The sequence below is a fragment of the Magnolia sinica genome, chromosome 2 (assembly GCF_029962835.1).
Source record: "Magnolia sinica isolate HGM2019 chromosome 2, MsV1, whole genome shotgun sequence".
Taxonomy (NCBI): domain Eukaryota; kingdom Viridiplantae; phylum Streptophyta; class Magnoliopsida; order Magnoliales; family Magnoliaceae; genus Magnolia; species Magnolia sinica.
Genome location: NC_080574.1, coordinates 84,849,760 through 84,865,136, shown reverse-complemented (window position 1 = coordinate 84,865,136; position 15,377 = coordinate 84,849,760).

The window sequence follows — 15,377 nt, the reverse complement described above, 5'->3', positions numbered from 1 at the left end:
ATGGAATTGATCGCGAAGTAAATGAAATGAATGAAATTGACCGCGAACGGATTGAAATTGACCGCGAAGTGAATGAAATGGATTTTCGACCATCGACCTGATGGAATCTTAAAAAATAACCAGGTTGGTTGGCTAAAGTAACTTCTCCTACCCCAAAATCATATAGGGTACGTCAAGTAACTAATTTTGGTTTAGAAGACATTCTTGTTAAATGAAGAAAGAAAGAAATGAAAAAAAGAGAGAAAATGCATGGAAATGACCGTGAAGTGAAGCGAATTCTTGTTAAATGACCGTGAAATGCATGGAAATGACCATGGAGTGAAGCGAATTGACCGTGAAATGCGTAGAAATGACCGTGAAGTGAAAGGAATTGACCATGAAATGCGTGGAAATGACCGTGAATCAACACGGAATTGCCAGGAAAGACCGTGAAATGCATGGAAATTACCGTGAAGTGAAGCGAATTGACCGTGAAATGCGTGGAAATGACCGTGAAGTGAAAGGAATTGACCGTGAAATGCATGGAAATGACCGTGAATCAACACGGAATCACCGGGAATGACCATGAAATGCATGGAAATGACCCTGAAGTGAAGCGAATTGACCGTGAAATGCGTGGAAATGACCGTGAAGTGACAGGATTTGACCGTGAAATGCGTCGAATTGACCGTGAATCAACACGGAATTGCCGAGAATGACCGTGAAATGCATGGAAATGACCGTGAAGTGAAGCGAATTGACCATGAAGTGCATAGAAATGACCATGAATCTAAACGGAATCGCCGGAAATGAATCTAAGCTTCAATAAAAGAATTTATGCTTCGCTACAGAATGCATTTCATATATCCATACTGTTCATTCATTTGTTTAAATGATTTAAGATCATGTACCCAAAAATAAAGTAGATCCAAAGCTCAATGTGACCCATAATAGAAAACAGTGGATATTGAATGCTTACACGACAGAAAACAGTTGGGGTCGACCGGGTATAACCCGGTCGACCCCAACTCTCTGGACAGTTACTCGGTCGATCGGGTTGTGACCCGGTCGACCCCATATGCGTAAAATTCACATAAATGGGGTTGACCAAGTCATAACCCGGTCGACTGGGTAATGTCCAGAGAGTTGGGGTCGACCGGGTCATAGCCGGTCGACCCCATCTGTTTCCTTCATATAGGCATTCAATATCCACTGTTTTGTATCATGTGGCCCACTTGAGCTTCTTATTTCCATGCCAATTTAGAGACATCATTTTCATCAATAGAGAAAGGGCTAGTTTCATCATCTGGTGGAAGATCTGAAGGGGAGGAGGTGAGCCACCATCTTCCAATTGAGAATCTCTATTTGCATGAAGGGGGAGGAGACAGTAGTGATTTAGAGGGTATATTATTCCATGGGTTAATAGAGAACGGACCGCTATCATCATCTGGACAAGTATTTTACGGTTAATTCCCTTCACTTCACGGTCATTTCCACGCATTTCACGGTCAATTCGCTTCACTTCATGGTCATTTCCATGCATTTCACGGTCATTCCCGGCGATTCCGTGTTGATTCATGGTCATTTCCATGCATTTCACGGTCAATTCCCTTCACTTCATGGTCAATTCGCTTCACTTCACGGTCATTTCCATGCATTTCATGGTCATTCCCACCGATTCCGTGTTGATTCATGGTCAATTCAATGCATTTTACGGTCAATTCCCTTCGCTTCACCGTGAAATGCATTGAATTGACTCTTAAGTGAAGGGAATTGACCGTGAAGTGCATCGAATTGACCGTGAATCAACACGGAATTGTCGGGAATGAACGTGAAATGCATGGAAATGATAGTGAAGTGAAGCGAATTGACCGTGAAATGCGTAGAAATGATCGTGAAGTGAAGCGAATTGATCGTGAAATGCATGGAAATGACCGTGAAGTGACGGGATTTGACCGTGAAATGCGTCGAATTGACCGTGAATCAACACGGAATCACCGGGAATGACCGTGAAATGCATGGAAATGACCGTGAAGTGAAGCGAATTGACCGTAAAATGCGTAGAAATGACCGTGAAATGCATGGAAATGGGTGTGAAGTGAAGTGAATTGACCGCGAAGTGCGTGGAAATGGCCGTGAAGTGAAGTGAATTGACCGTGAAGTGCGTTGAATTGACCGTGAATCAACACGGAATCGCCGGGAATGAACGTGAAATGCATGGAAATGACGGTGAAGTTAAGTGAATTGACCGCGAAGTGCGTGGAAATGGCCGTGAAGTGAAGTGAATTGACCGTGAACTGCATCGAATTAACCGTGAATGAACATGGAATCGCTGGGAATTACCGTGAAATGCATGGAAATGACGGTGAAGTGAAGTGAATTGACTGTGAAGTGCGTGGAAATGGCGGTGAAGTGAAGTGAATTGACTGTGAAGTGCGTCGAATTGACCGTGAATCAACACGGAATTGCCGGGAATGACCGTGAAATGCATGGAAATGGGCATGAAGTGAAGTGAATTGACCGCGAAGTGCGTGGAAATGGCCGTGAAGTGAAGTGAATTGACCGTGAAGTGTGTCGAATTGACCGTGAATGAACACGGAATCGCCGAGAATGACCGTGAAATGCATGGAAATGATGGTGAAGTGAAGTGAATTGACCGCGAAGTGCGTGGAAATGGCCGTGAAGTGAAGTGAATTGACCGTGAAGTGCGTCGAATTGACCGTGAATCAACACGGAATCACCGGGAATGACCGTGAAATGCATGGAAATGACGGCGAAGTGAAGTGAAGTGACTGTGAAGTGCGTTGAAATGGCCGTGAAGTGAATTGACCGTGAAGTGTGTTGAATTGACCGTGAATCAACACGGAATCGCTGGAAATGACCGTGAAATGCATGAAAATGACAGTGAAGTGAAGTGAATTGACCGCGAAGTGAGTGGAAATGGCCGTGAAGTGAAGTGAAGTGAATTGACCGTGAAGTGCGTCAAATTGACCGTGAATCAGCACGGAATTGCCGGGAATGACCGTGAAATGCATGGAAATGGGCATGAAGTGAAGTGAATTGATCGCGAAGTGCGTGAAAATGGGCATGAAGTGAAGTGAATTGACCGTGAAGTGCGTCGAATTGACCGTGAATGAACACGGAATCGCCGGGAATGACCGTGAAATGCGTGGAAATGACGGTGAAGTGAAGTGAATTGACCGCGAAGTGCGTGGAAATGGCCGTGAAGTGAAGTGAATTGACTGTGAAGTGCGTCGAATTGACTGTGAATCAACACAGAATCACCGGGAATGATTGTGAAATGCATGGAAATGACGGTGAAGTGAAGTGAATTGACCGCGAAGTGCGTGGAAATGGCCGTGAAGTGAAGTGAATTGACCGTGAAGTGCGTCGAATTGACCATGAATTAACACGGAATCACTGGGAATGACCGTTAAATGCATGAAAGTGACAGTAAAGTTAACTGAATTGACCCCAAAGTGCGTGAAAATGGCCGTGAAGTGAAGTGTTGACCATGAAGTGGATTTTTAAGCATCGACCCGATGGATTTTTGGAAAATTACTATGTTGGTTGGTTAAATTAGCTTCTCCTACCCCAAAATCATATATGTTAAGTAACTCATTCTAGTTTAGGAGATATGCTTATTAAATAAATAGAGAAAGAAATGAATTAAGAGATAGAAAAATATTTTTATATACTTATATGTAAATATTTACATAATTATGTATTTGAGAAAAATGTAGCTAAAAAATAAAAATAAAAAAATAAAAAAATAAAATAAAATTATAAAGTGGAACAACGAGTTGGGGTTGACCGGGTCAGTGGGACAGCGAACTGGGGCCGACGGCCCGGTCGACCGGATCAAGGTTGGTTTCTTTTTTTTTTTCCTTCTGTTGTAATCCTATCACTGTTTATGTGGGTTCCATTATGATGTATGAATTATATCCAAACCGTCCATCTATTTGGCACACCACTCGTATTAACGCTTTAGACGAAAAATAAGTCAGATCTACCTATCAAGGGGACCACACCGTAAAAGGCAGTGGAGGATTGAACTTCTACCATTGAAATCCTTTCATTGGTCACCGAAGTTTTGAATCATTATGAAATTTCTTTTTACTCTTCATCCAGGTCTTTGTGACCTTATGAATAGATTGGATGGAACATATATGTTATGATGGGCCTACAAAACTTTTAATGGTGAAAATCAATTCTCCCGCTGCTCGTTGTGGTGTGGTCCAGTTGATCTTTGGGTATGATTTTTTTTTTTTGATAATGCTCCGAAATGATCTCGAAATATGGATGAACGTTGTGGATATAATAAATACATAACTATGGGGCCCATGCAACGTTGATATCTTTTGAACCGTTCGTACAACTTGGAGCTCGAGGAGCGTAAGCGCTCGCCTTCGAGCACCAGGCGATCCGCCTCATGAAGGAAAGCAGGGGCATTTTCGACCTGAGAAATGGCGCCGTACAGCTGGGGAGTATTCTTGGAAGGTAAAAAACGAGTGGGCTTAAAAAGGCTGTGGGTGGAAATGTTTACCACGGAATAAATTTTTTATTTATTTATTTATTATTAGAGAAAATGGGCTGTGGTCCGTTGTAAGAGACAAAAGATTAAATATTTGATCCATTGGCCGAGTAGTGCACTCTAAACGCATGCCCACAAGCACTTTCCAGTTGGTATACATGGACCTCAATCCACCCGTTCAAATAGTGGGTCCCATTTTTTATTTTTATTTTTTCCCTTTCATATAACTGCACTAAACGGCTGATTCTAGTTTTCTAGTTGATGGCCATGAAATGGTAGATTAAAATTAAGCTAACATGAGTCTCAAATTCAACAAAAATATGTTATTGGTTGGAGGGTATGAGTATCCAACCTATCTAATTTTGGAGCTATGTCCCATCTGAACTAGTGGACAGATTTGGACGGTTTCATTTGAGTAAACCGTGGCCCAGGCCGCAGTTCAATCGTGAAACTCCACTATGGCCTGAGTGTGTGGGTTTGCGTGTGCGTGTGTTACAAAAAAAATAAAATAAAAAAATCGTGAACTTCGTCGGAATACAGTGCTCTTCTCCTGACCACGGTCACCAAATGCTCTTTGAAAAAACATATTTTTCCGTACCGTACCATAATTAGAAAATTGTTATACTGCTAAAATAAAAAAAACTGCAGGAAATATTTGGGATTAATTCAATCTGGATCATTAAAAACATGGTAAGAATTGGTATGTGTATATTTATCAGAGAGAAATGGTCATACACAACATGAGTTGTAACTTGATTACTTGATCTGGATCATTCATTTAGGTGGGACTACCGCGAAAATGCTCTGGCGCACAGTGAGAAGTAACAACTCTTACCAAATTAAATAAAAAAGCCTCAGATATGTGTCGACCTTCATAAAGGTTATGTCCACACAGTACTTTCTCAATGGACTTGATCCTTCACATGTATTCTAAATTGCCACGTGTGCTGCGAATCCCTTCTTTAATCTCACTTGTGCCGAACCTCACGGCATTTCTTTCTTAGAAAACAAGATTACTCAAGGTGATGATGAGAAATGGTGAAAAGGTCCCAGCCATTAATGTACAGCTATGATGTGTTTTTTTCTTTTTCGTGTTTGTGCTTTCTTCGGTCAGGGCTTTGTCTTTCAACCCTTTCCTTTAGTACGCGGACTATTAAAGCTAATCCGTACTCCGCCTGATTCGATTGAAACTGTTGAAGAGGTAGGTCCCGCCGCCGATCGCGACCGACTAAGGAGGAGGTGGATTGCCTTGCCAAGCATGATGCGGATTGCGTGGTGTGTTCACGTGGCAAAGTTCTGTGAACCCCAGCATGATGTATGTGTTATATCCATACCGTTCACTCATTTTTGGAGATCATTTTGAGGCATGTGGGATAAAACGAGGCAGATCCAACCTTCAAGTGCACCATACCACATGAAGAAGTGGAGATTGAATACCTATCGTTGAGAATTAGTTTGGGGCTAAGTGGTTTTGGATTAAGGTGATATTTGTGTTTTCCCTCCATCCGAGTCTGTTTGACCTTATAAACATCTTTGATGGCAAACAAAGATCATGGTGGGCCTTAAGAAGGTTTCAACGGTGGGTATCGCTGTGCCCACTGCTTTTGTGTGGTGTGGTATACTTGAGGGTTGGATCTGCCTTATTTTCAAGATCATGCATTAAAATGATGCCACAAATGGATGGACGGTGTGCCTGTAACACAGGCATCATGGTGGGGCTATAAAACTTTGCTAGGGGAACACACCACCAAGGTTGGTGGTGTGTGGCATACTGCACAATACCTGAGAGTGGATTAGGTGAAACCTCGGATCCACCCAGGCGAGTAGGACCCTGACTATGGGGCTCACAGTGATGTATATGCCTTAATTCACACCGTTTAACCGTCTACCCGTGTTGAAAGCTCATTTTAATGCATGATCATGTAGATATCTCACTCTAAACTAGATTAATCCTACTCATCGATTTCAATTGGGCTCTAATCGAAACACCTGTATGACTAAGGGCAAGCCCTGGCTGACACGGGGCATACAAGTGGCAGGACAACAGAGGAGCATGGTTTCTAAAGTACCCTTGGACCCATTTTTCATTTTAAAAAGGTAATTCACCTTAAACCCGACCATGAAGGTTGGATTATGTGCAAAACTGATACATGGATGGTCTGTTATGCCCAAAGCTGGTTCATGGTGGCTCGGCTCCATGTTTGGCAACCACATGGTCCCCGTCCAAGCCTCCTGTAGCTAGGGGTGTACACCGAGTCGAACCAAGTCGAGCTGGCCTCTGCTCGACTCAGCTCGGCCACTAGCGTACACCATCTTGAACTCGGCTTGGCTCGGTCTTCGAGCCTGATTGGTTGGCTCGGCTCGGTTTGATCAGTAGCTCGGGCCCGTTCGAGCCAAAATCGAGCCTCTACGGTGTAAGGCCCGTATCCTAGTTCGTAACGTTCCTTAGACTTCCGCGATTCTCTATGTTGAGTTCTGGCAACTCGCGACCTGTAGTCGGCATTTGCGCACGACCCTAAGTCGTATCTCGTAGATCTGAGTTGACTTGACCTGAGATTTGTACTATTGCGACCGCGCCATCGCTTCAGTTTCAACGCCGCGTCTCGTACGCCGATGCGATACCCAGGCCAGGAGTTGTGGGCCCGCGTTTATTTCAAGGAAATGCCGCGTGTTGTAAATCCCGAGAAAAGAATCTCTACCATCTATCACATCAATCAATCAATCAAGTACAAGTCAAGTACAACCCATCCCTCGCTTAACAACAAAGCATGAAACCCATCTCTCTCCCATTCATGAAGTCAACTAAGCCCATACCCTCCTTACAACACCTATTCCTCCCATCCCATCTCCCTTACAACAAATCCTATTCTCTCTCTCATTCTCTACCGATTACAAGAGAGAGGACCGTCCAAGCTTCCCAAGGAGAGCAAGTGTGGCCCACTTCTTACCCCCCCTCATCTCTCATCCTAGCCCTTCCATCTTCATCATCCTCCATCAAAGTTGTAGCCAAGGAGCTTAGCATTCCAAGGATCCTAGAAGATTAGCAATCGATGAGTGATTTGTAGGATTAGATTGTGTCTTTGATGATGGGCTAAGTGGGGCATACCGATTGATGGTATGGATCTCACTTTGAACCTTAAGTGTGGCCGATGGCCCATCATGATTCACATGATCATCCTATGATGGGGCCATTCTCCATGGACCGCATGATGATGTTTATTTTTTTCATTGAGAAAGGTCATCTAGACCTTGCATTTTTTTTGGAAAAAGGGATCTCCACCGTTGATTTTCTATGATTTAGGGCCCACATAATTTTGGACCCATTTTGATATATGTATTGTATCTACATGGCCCGCCTAGGGAGGGCTCATAGTGGTGGAGCCCCTCCCCTCCATCGCACTCCGTCTCTCTCTCTCTCTCTCTCTCTCTCCCTCTTTTTCCTTGTTGCGGCCTACCTTGATGAATGGATTAGATCCACACCGTCCAGCCATGGACGGTGGGAATCCATCGTGACATAAGTGTTATATCCATGCTGTCCAGATTGTGGACAGTGGAACTCCCACCATGATGTATCATCCACACCATCCTTCTTGGACGGGCTTGGATGAGAGGCAAAATACAAAAATTAGCTTGATTGGTGGGCTACCATGTGGACCCACCTGAAGTACGTTGTAACATCTCGAAAAAATCCGTACAAAGACCCGAGTACCATCTCAGGTAGAAATCGTTATGGATCGAATCATGTAGAAATTAGACAAAAATTGATTAAGTACTAAACTGAATTAATCGGCAAATTAGTTCGAATCGCTTTCTATAAGAACTGCAAGACCTAAAACCGGCAGAATCGCTAACTCTACATTACCTAAAAACCTAGGGTTAATTTCAAAACCCAGTTGCTCTCGGGAGCACATTGAAACTCCATATCGGACCTTGACCGCGCGTCGAAAGTCCGATTACCGCGAAACTATACGGTTATGACCGCCTTACTGGGCTTGACAACCATCTTGGGAATCAAGTCTAAATAGTATCCAGAAATACACAACTTAAGACCGGAGCGAAGTATGTGAGAAACGTGAATATCTTTAAAAAATAGACTCAAACTTAAGTGAATTGAACCGTTCGCTTGCAAACCAAATTTAAGGTTTTAGACCGTCAAATTTTGACCCAACTACACCCTCGGATCAGGGAAATTTTCTTACACATGTTAGTGCACTTGTGGCCCTGATCGAGAGACGATGACCGTTGAACTAAAACTAGTCCTCTGCGGTCGATTTACAAACCTGGTCAGACTGAAAACTTAACCTGACATAGATCCATTGTCAAGGAACTTTCACCGGACCGTATGCAGGAAATGGACCTCTAGATGAGCTCCGTTGGCCCGAATCAGCTAATCTTTGGCTATAACCTAAGTATACCATGGCCCTGGGGCCATTAACATCAGTTCTGGGCCTATATAAGGACCTTGACCCACCCCTCTCTCATTCCATAAGAATTCCCTAAACCGTAGGAGAGAGAAGAGAGAAAAGAGTAGGAAAGAGTGAGGTGAAGTGAGAGAAAGTGAGAGAGAGTTACTGGGATTCATTCCCACCGTTTCACGTGCCGAATCATCCAACCTGTATAGCTATACCGACGATTTCGACTCCGTTTTTTAGTAAGAAACCCTAACCCTAATCTTTTTTAGGTATCCAAGTAGAAGAATCGATGAAATAGATAACCTATTTCGTGATTCAGGTAGCCGTTATGCCGTAGACGAAGGCATAGTGTTCGAACTGAGTTCGATATGAGTTTACTGACGGAAGGTACGGACTATAAACGTTTAAATTATGGTTTTCAAGGCTTTCAATGTCAGTAATGATTTATGACTGACTTGACTGCTATCACATATGCTTAGATGCGATGTTTTCCGCGTATTACATATATATATGAACTATGTTGAAATTAATGCATTCCATGTGTTTGTTTAAATGTTTGTATGAATATGAAATTATGATTTGTGCTTGCCATGATTGTTGGTTAGGAATACATGATTGTTGTACGTGTGGCAACTCCCTTGTGAAAGGATTTGTTATAATATATGTTTTAACTAATTTATTATATGTATGTGATATGTGTAGTCTAAGTGTTTGATAAAATGCCTGAATGAGAAAATCATTGTTGAAATGCATTTAGTGAGGGTGTTGAGATAGGATTCTCAATTCCCTTATCTATAGTTACAGTTTCCTTTATGTAACCTATCTTACTACTACGTGATATATAGATGAAATGCCTATGTATAATAACATGTGCACTATGTGTTTGTTAAAATGCTCAAATGAGATTTATTTTTAGATTGATTGTCACATGCTGTCTTTGACTATCACATGTGAATGCAATTGTTTTGGAGTGTGATTGGGGCTACGATGTAGTCCAGGCAATCGGTAACGACTTCTGATCGAGTGGTTAAATCAGTTTAGCCACCACAGACACGTTCAATGAATCCGAGTTGTACGGTGATTATCGATAGTGGTTAGGCCACGCGGAGTGCTTACGCGCTCTATGTCGATTAATTCAACATGCGTTCGTACCAGTCGAGCTTGTCCAGTAACCCGATTGGCTTAATGTATGTTCACCATATATGGACGCTATTGTTTGAATCTAAGGTACCAACTTACCAGTGAAAAGCCCATTTAACCTTGGTACCACGATTTGCCAAGACTCATGAGCCGGACATGTTGGTATGGGACACCATGGTCGAGCTGTCGGCTTACGCTGGGGTGATGAGCCTCCCCATAGTGACCAGTGAGCAAATTAAACTTGTGAACCGAATACGGTGGTATGGGACACTGTATTCGAGCTGTCGGCCTACGCTAAGGTGACGAGCCTTTTCCGTAGTGACCTTGAGTATAAAATAGGCTTATGATCAGGTGACGAGCCTCATAGTGACCTCGAGTATGATTTAAGCCTATGCTGAGGTGATGAGCCTCCCGTAGCAACCTATAGTGTAAACTTGCGAACTTGCCTATCGTATGTGATTAACTAGGATTGACGACCCTAGATGGATCATTGTTTAGGTCAATTATATAAAGGGAGGTACCTTAGCTTTCCAAACCTGCTATATGAATAAGTCTAACTAAGAACTTGGCTAATCATGCACATGCACCGCATTGCATATGCCTTTGGTGTTGGAGTTGAGCACATCGGGAGTGTTACATGTGCGACCGTGAGATGATGTCGCAGAGAGAGTGCAAGCGAGGCCATACATCATTATTGCATCCCATCCTTGTATTAACAAGAGTACTTAGGGCATGATTGTTGTACTGCTTTATCATTACTGCTTGATTGAATTGATAACATTTTAACCTTTGCCTTATAGCTCCACTGAGTTGATCACTCACTCCCACTCTGAGATGGTGTTTTAAAACACCATCCAGACTTTGTTATAGTTTCAGATGATGGTGAGGCTTACGAGTTGGAGCCAGCCTTCTTCAACGATGAGGAGTTCTCCAACATGCAACTCTTTAGCGGGTCTATGCAGACCTGAAGTTGCGTCATCGGGGCTACAGGGATATGGATTAGATGACATTATATTTAATCATTTTGTATATTTTGGAATCATATATGTAATTGTTTAACCTGATAACATGTTCACACTCTGGAGACTTATAACAACTTATATGTTTTATATACGTATCATAGTCTTTTGCATGCGTAATCTAATTGTCTCTAGAGTATGATATGCTGATTTGGTATAATCCCATTCATGTTTAATGCACTAATACGGATAACATTTAATCATCATCATCTATGTTGCATAAGTGATGCATTGGAACTTGGGAGTTGAGCGTCTGCTCGACCCCCGATTTTCATGGCGTTACATACGTGTTGCATCCAGACCGTCCAAACATTGGGGTCTGGACTGAGGCAAAATATGAATATTTGCTTGATCCAGAACGTGTGTCCACACCCACGTGGGACCACCTGATGTAGGTGTTTTACCCACCGTCCACACGTGGGACCACCATGATTTATGTATTTTATCCCACCATCCATCTAGACGGTGGGGACCACCGTTTTATATAACTGTTGGATTATTGTTAGCAAGCTCTATGGGTCTGATCATGAGGTATGTGTTATATCCATACCGTCCAGTCATTTGTAGAGATTGTTTTATGGCATTGCACAGAGAATGAGATAGATCTAAATTTCAAGTGGGACCCGCCCTACACATGTGGGGGGTGAGGCCCACCTTGATATTTGTGTTTTATCTATGCTGTCCATCTCCAGCTGGTGGAGCCCACATGATATATGCGTTATATCCACCTTGTCCGTCCGTGGCCACCATGTTGTACGTGTGATATCCACACCGTCCAGACCTTGGACGGTGGACCCTGGACGGTGATGTATGTGATGTACCCACACATGTGGGACCCAGCATGATGTATGTACTGTCCGCACCGTCTAGCATGGGACGGTGCTAGATGCACCATCATGTATGTGCTTTATTTACCCCATCTGTCCATGAGGCCCTGATTGATGTATGTGTTGCATCTCCACTGTCCAACGTGGACGGTGGGACTCACCTTGATGTATGTGTTCCATATCCATGCCGTCTGTTCATTTATTGCTGGATGCAGGGTCCACCTACCATATGTACAGGGCCCACCTTATTGTATATGCAGGCCCACCTACTAGCTGTTTAAGGCTCACCTGCTATGTAGGCCCATTGTGATGTAATTGAGGCCCAGATGGTGAGGCCCATTGAGACGTAATTGAGGCCCAGATGGTGAGGCCCATTGTGATGTATTTGAGGCCCATGAGTGAGGCCCAATGTGATGTATGTGAAGCCCTTGTGTGAGGCATAATGTGATGTATATGAGGCCCAATTAGGATATGTGATTCCACCATGATGTATGTAATGATGTTTATGATGCCCATCCATCTTCCTAGTTGGTATTAAATGGGCCATGCCTTGGGAGCAATGATTGTTTCATGTCCACATTGTAAGGGCAATGGTGGTTAAATGTCCCCATTATAACCCTCCCTAAGGCCCATTGTTAGGCCTATTCTCATCTTCCCTTAGTAGATTAACCCAAACCATTGCCCCCCCATAATTATTAGGCCCATTCTTGATATGAGTAGGCCATTTAGGCCCATCCTTGATATGAGGAGAGTATACCATCATCGTAAAGCATGCTTAGTATAGCTCCATGATTCATGCCCATGCGCATCATATGTATGCTTGATATGAGGAGTGATTAATTATAGTATATGCCATTGGGCAGATTATTATGGGACTCCCTGATAGGAGGAGTTGCCCACATGAGCGCGCGATACGCGTAGGACTGCTACATGATTGGATAGTATGATTCATGCATCTCACATTTGTGTGCCATGATCATTTGGCACCCTAGCGACATCAGGGCTGCAGCCTCCATATGCATATCGTGGATGACCAGATGGGACACCGAAAATGTTTAGTTCTAGCATATGGGTGCGGTAGATGTCCCTAGGTGAAATTTCCTAAACCCCCGAGGCCAGGGGATGCTCTAACGTCTAGACTGAGTGGATATATATGAGTGCATGAGGGCCGTATACCAGTAGGCCGCGTCTCCCACTATGTCGTGGTCGGTTGGGAGGGGGTGTGGCCTTACCTGCCTGAGGGAGTAGTCAATGTTAGGCTGAGTCTGACCAACTCATAAATGGGTCCGCTATCGATGAGCTAGCCCAATATTGGTAGGCGGATAGTGAGGCCTCTTCCACTTACCCAGTTGTATTGTGTGCTTGATGGGGTAGCAAGTTATCGTACAGTGCATTAGACCCCGGTGATGAACCCAGAGATGTACGGTACTGATATGTGGACTTACTGAGTAGGAGTTGCGTACTCAGCATTTGACTCATTTATTCCTTTATTCACTACCCAGTCGGGCTGGTAGTGCACCACCAAATTGTTATGTGTACCTTAGTGATGGCCAGGATTTTGGTTGGGGCACGCGACCAACCTGAGATCAGGAGTTTACCACATTAGGTCTGGTTATCCAAATTTAGGTATGAAACTATTTTGAATAGAAGTCCCTTGTGATGGACCCCATAGCCTGTGATACCACGTGCTATCATCCCGATTTTTACACTCTAGCTTGTTCATTTCTTTCTCACCGCATGTTACATTGCATCCCTAGCATATGGTATTTGGTTTACCATGACCCCACATTGCATAGACGATCTGCATTGCTTACTCTGATATTGTGTGACTCATGGACTTGTTAGTATTTCTACTTACTTTGATATTGTATGACTCATGAACTTGTAAGTATATCTACTTACTTTGATATTGTATGACTCATGGACTTGTTAGTATTTCTGCTTACTCTGATACTGTATGAGTCATGGACTTGTCAGTATTTCTGCTTACTTTGATATTGTATGACTCATGGACTTGCCGACATGTTTCCGCATTACTTTGATCTTATATTCTGAGCACACTTATATTGCGCACATACTTACACCACCCTTTAAACTTTTTATAAACTTTTACATGATAGATGCGTGCAGGTGTCGATAGGATGCAGTCGAGTTGAGGTAGGAGCGTGCGGCTGAGCTTCTGGAGTTTTTAATATCTCTATATTGTATTTTTCCTTTATGCATTATACTCAAAGTTTTTGATTTATAGTGGATATGTGGTGATGATGTTGTTCTTGTGATTTGGGTACACTTGTGGTTATGCTTCTTTACAAAAAAAATCATACTGAAAATCCTCCTTGTAAGATCCCAGGATTGGAATCTGGCGTATGGACGCTGGGAGCCGAGAATGGGGTACTACAGAGGTTGTCAGCAACGGATTCGGAGATCAAGAATTCTGTGAGCCCGATTTCCGAGTTTGAGGCGTGACATACGACATTTTTACAAACACATGCTGTGCACTTTCAATTTCTCACAATACGTAAAACAACAACAACTATTTACAAGTATTTCATCAAACACCTTATAGGCAACATCAAAAGTAAGAAAAAATGATATTTGTTTCATATACATACCTTCCTTGCCACTAGCCGACACTTTGTTAAGTCATTTCATCAAACGCTTGGTGAGCAACATCAATATCAAAGTAACCGAGTCACCGAACTAGTTTAATCTGAGTTCGATTCGAGTTGGGGTTTGATCTGAGTCGAGTCGAGCTCGGGTAAACTTGAACTCGGATCAAAATTTTTTTGAGCTCAAAAAATCAATTTGACTCAAATCGAGCTTTTTCGAGTCAAGTCGAGAGAGGTAATCGAGCTAACTCAGTTTGTGTACACCCCTATCTATAGCATTCGAGCATGCCTTTTTCCACCTGTGTCATATGGGATTAAACAATATCTTCTCTCTTGGGGAGTACCAAAGTTTCTACTATCACCTTGAATACCAAGACTTGACCTGAGTCATTGTTGTTTGAGAAAATTCAGGCGGACCAGATCAGGATATTAACCTACTTCAAATATGAAGTAAGGGCAACAAGATCCTATAAAAGAATGAGTCTACGAAGAGAAAGACAATCCATTCATTTGCACACCAATCAGACACATCAATGCAGGGATCATCCATCCCAGTGACAAGGTGAACTCCGCCCTAGAGGATCAACTACGCAGACTGATTGAGTAGATTGATAAGGACCCTGGCAGGGGATAGATATTTCCCTTCATTGATTGAACCATTGTCCACATCCCACTCAATCTGCAAGTACCCGAAGAACTTTAATGCTTTAGGGAAGACCCAAACGACATCACAGTCACCATCTCGGAGCTCGATCCTAGGTTCATCATGATGTTGTGGATCTTGGATCCCCGGTGGGAGGATCGGCTCTCTTTCCACGCATTGCCTTTCTCGAGGGCTTTTTTTTTCTTGGGAGTTA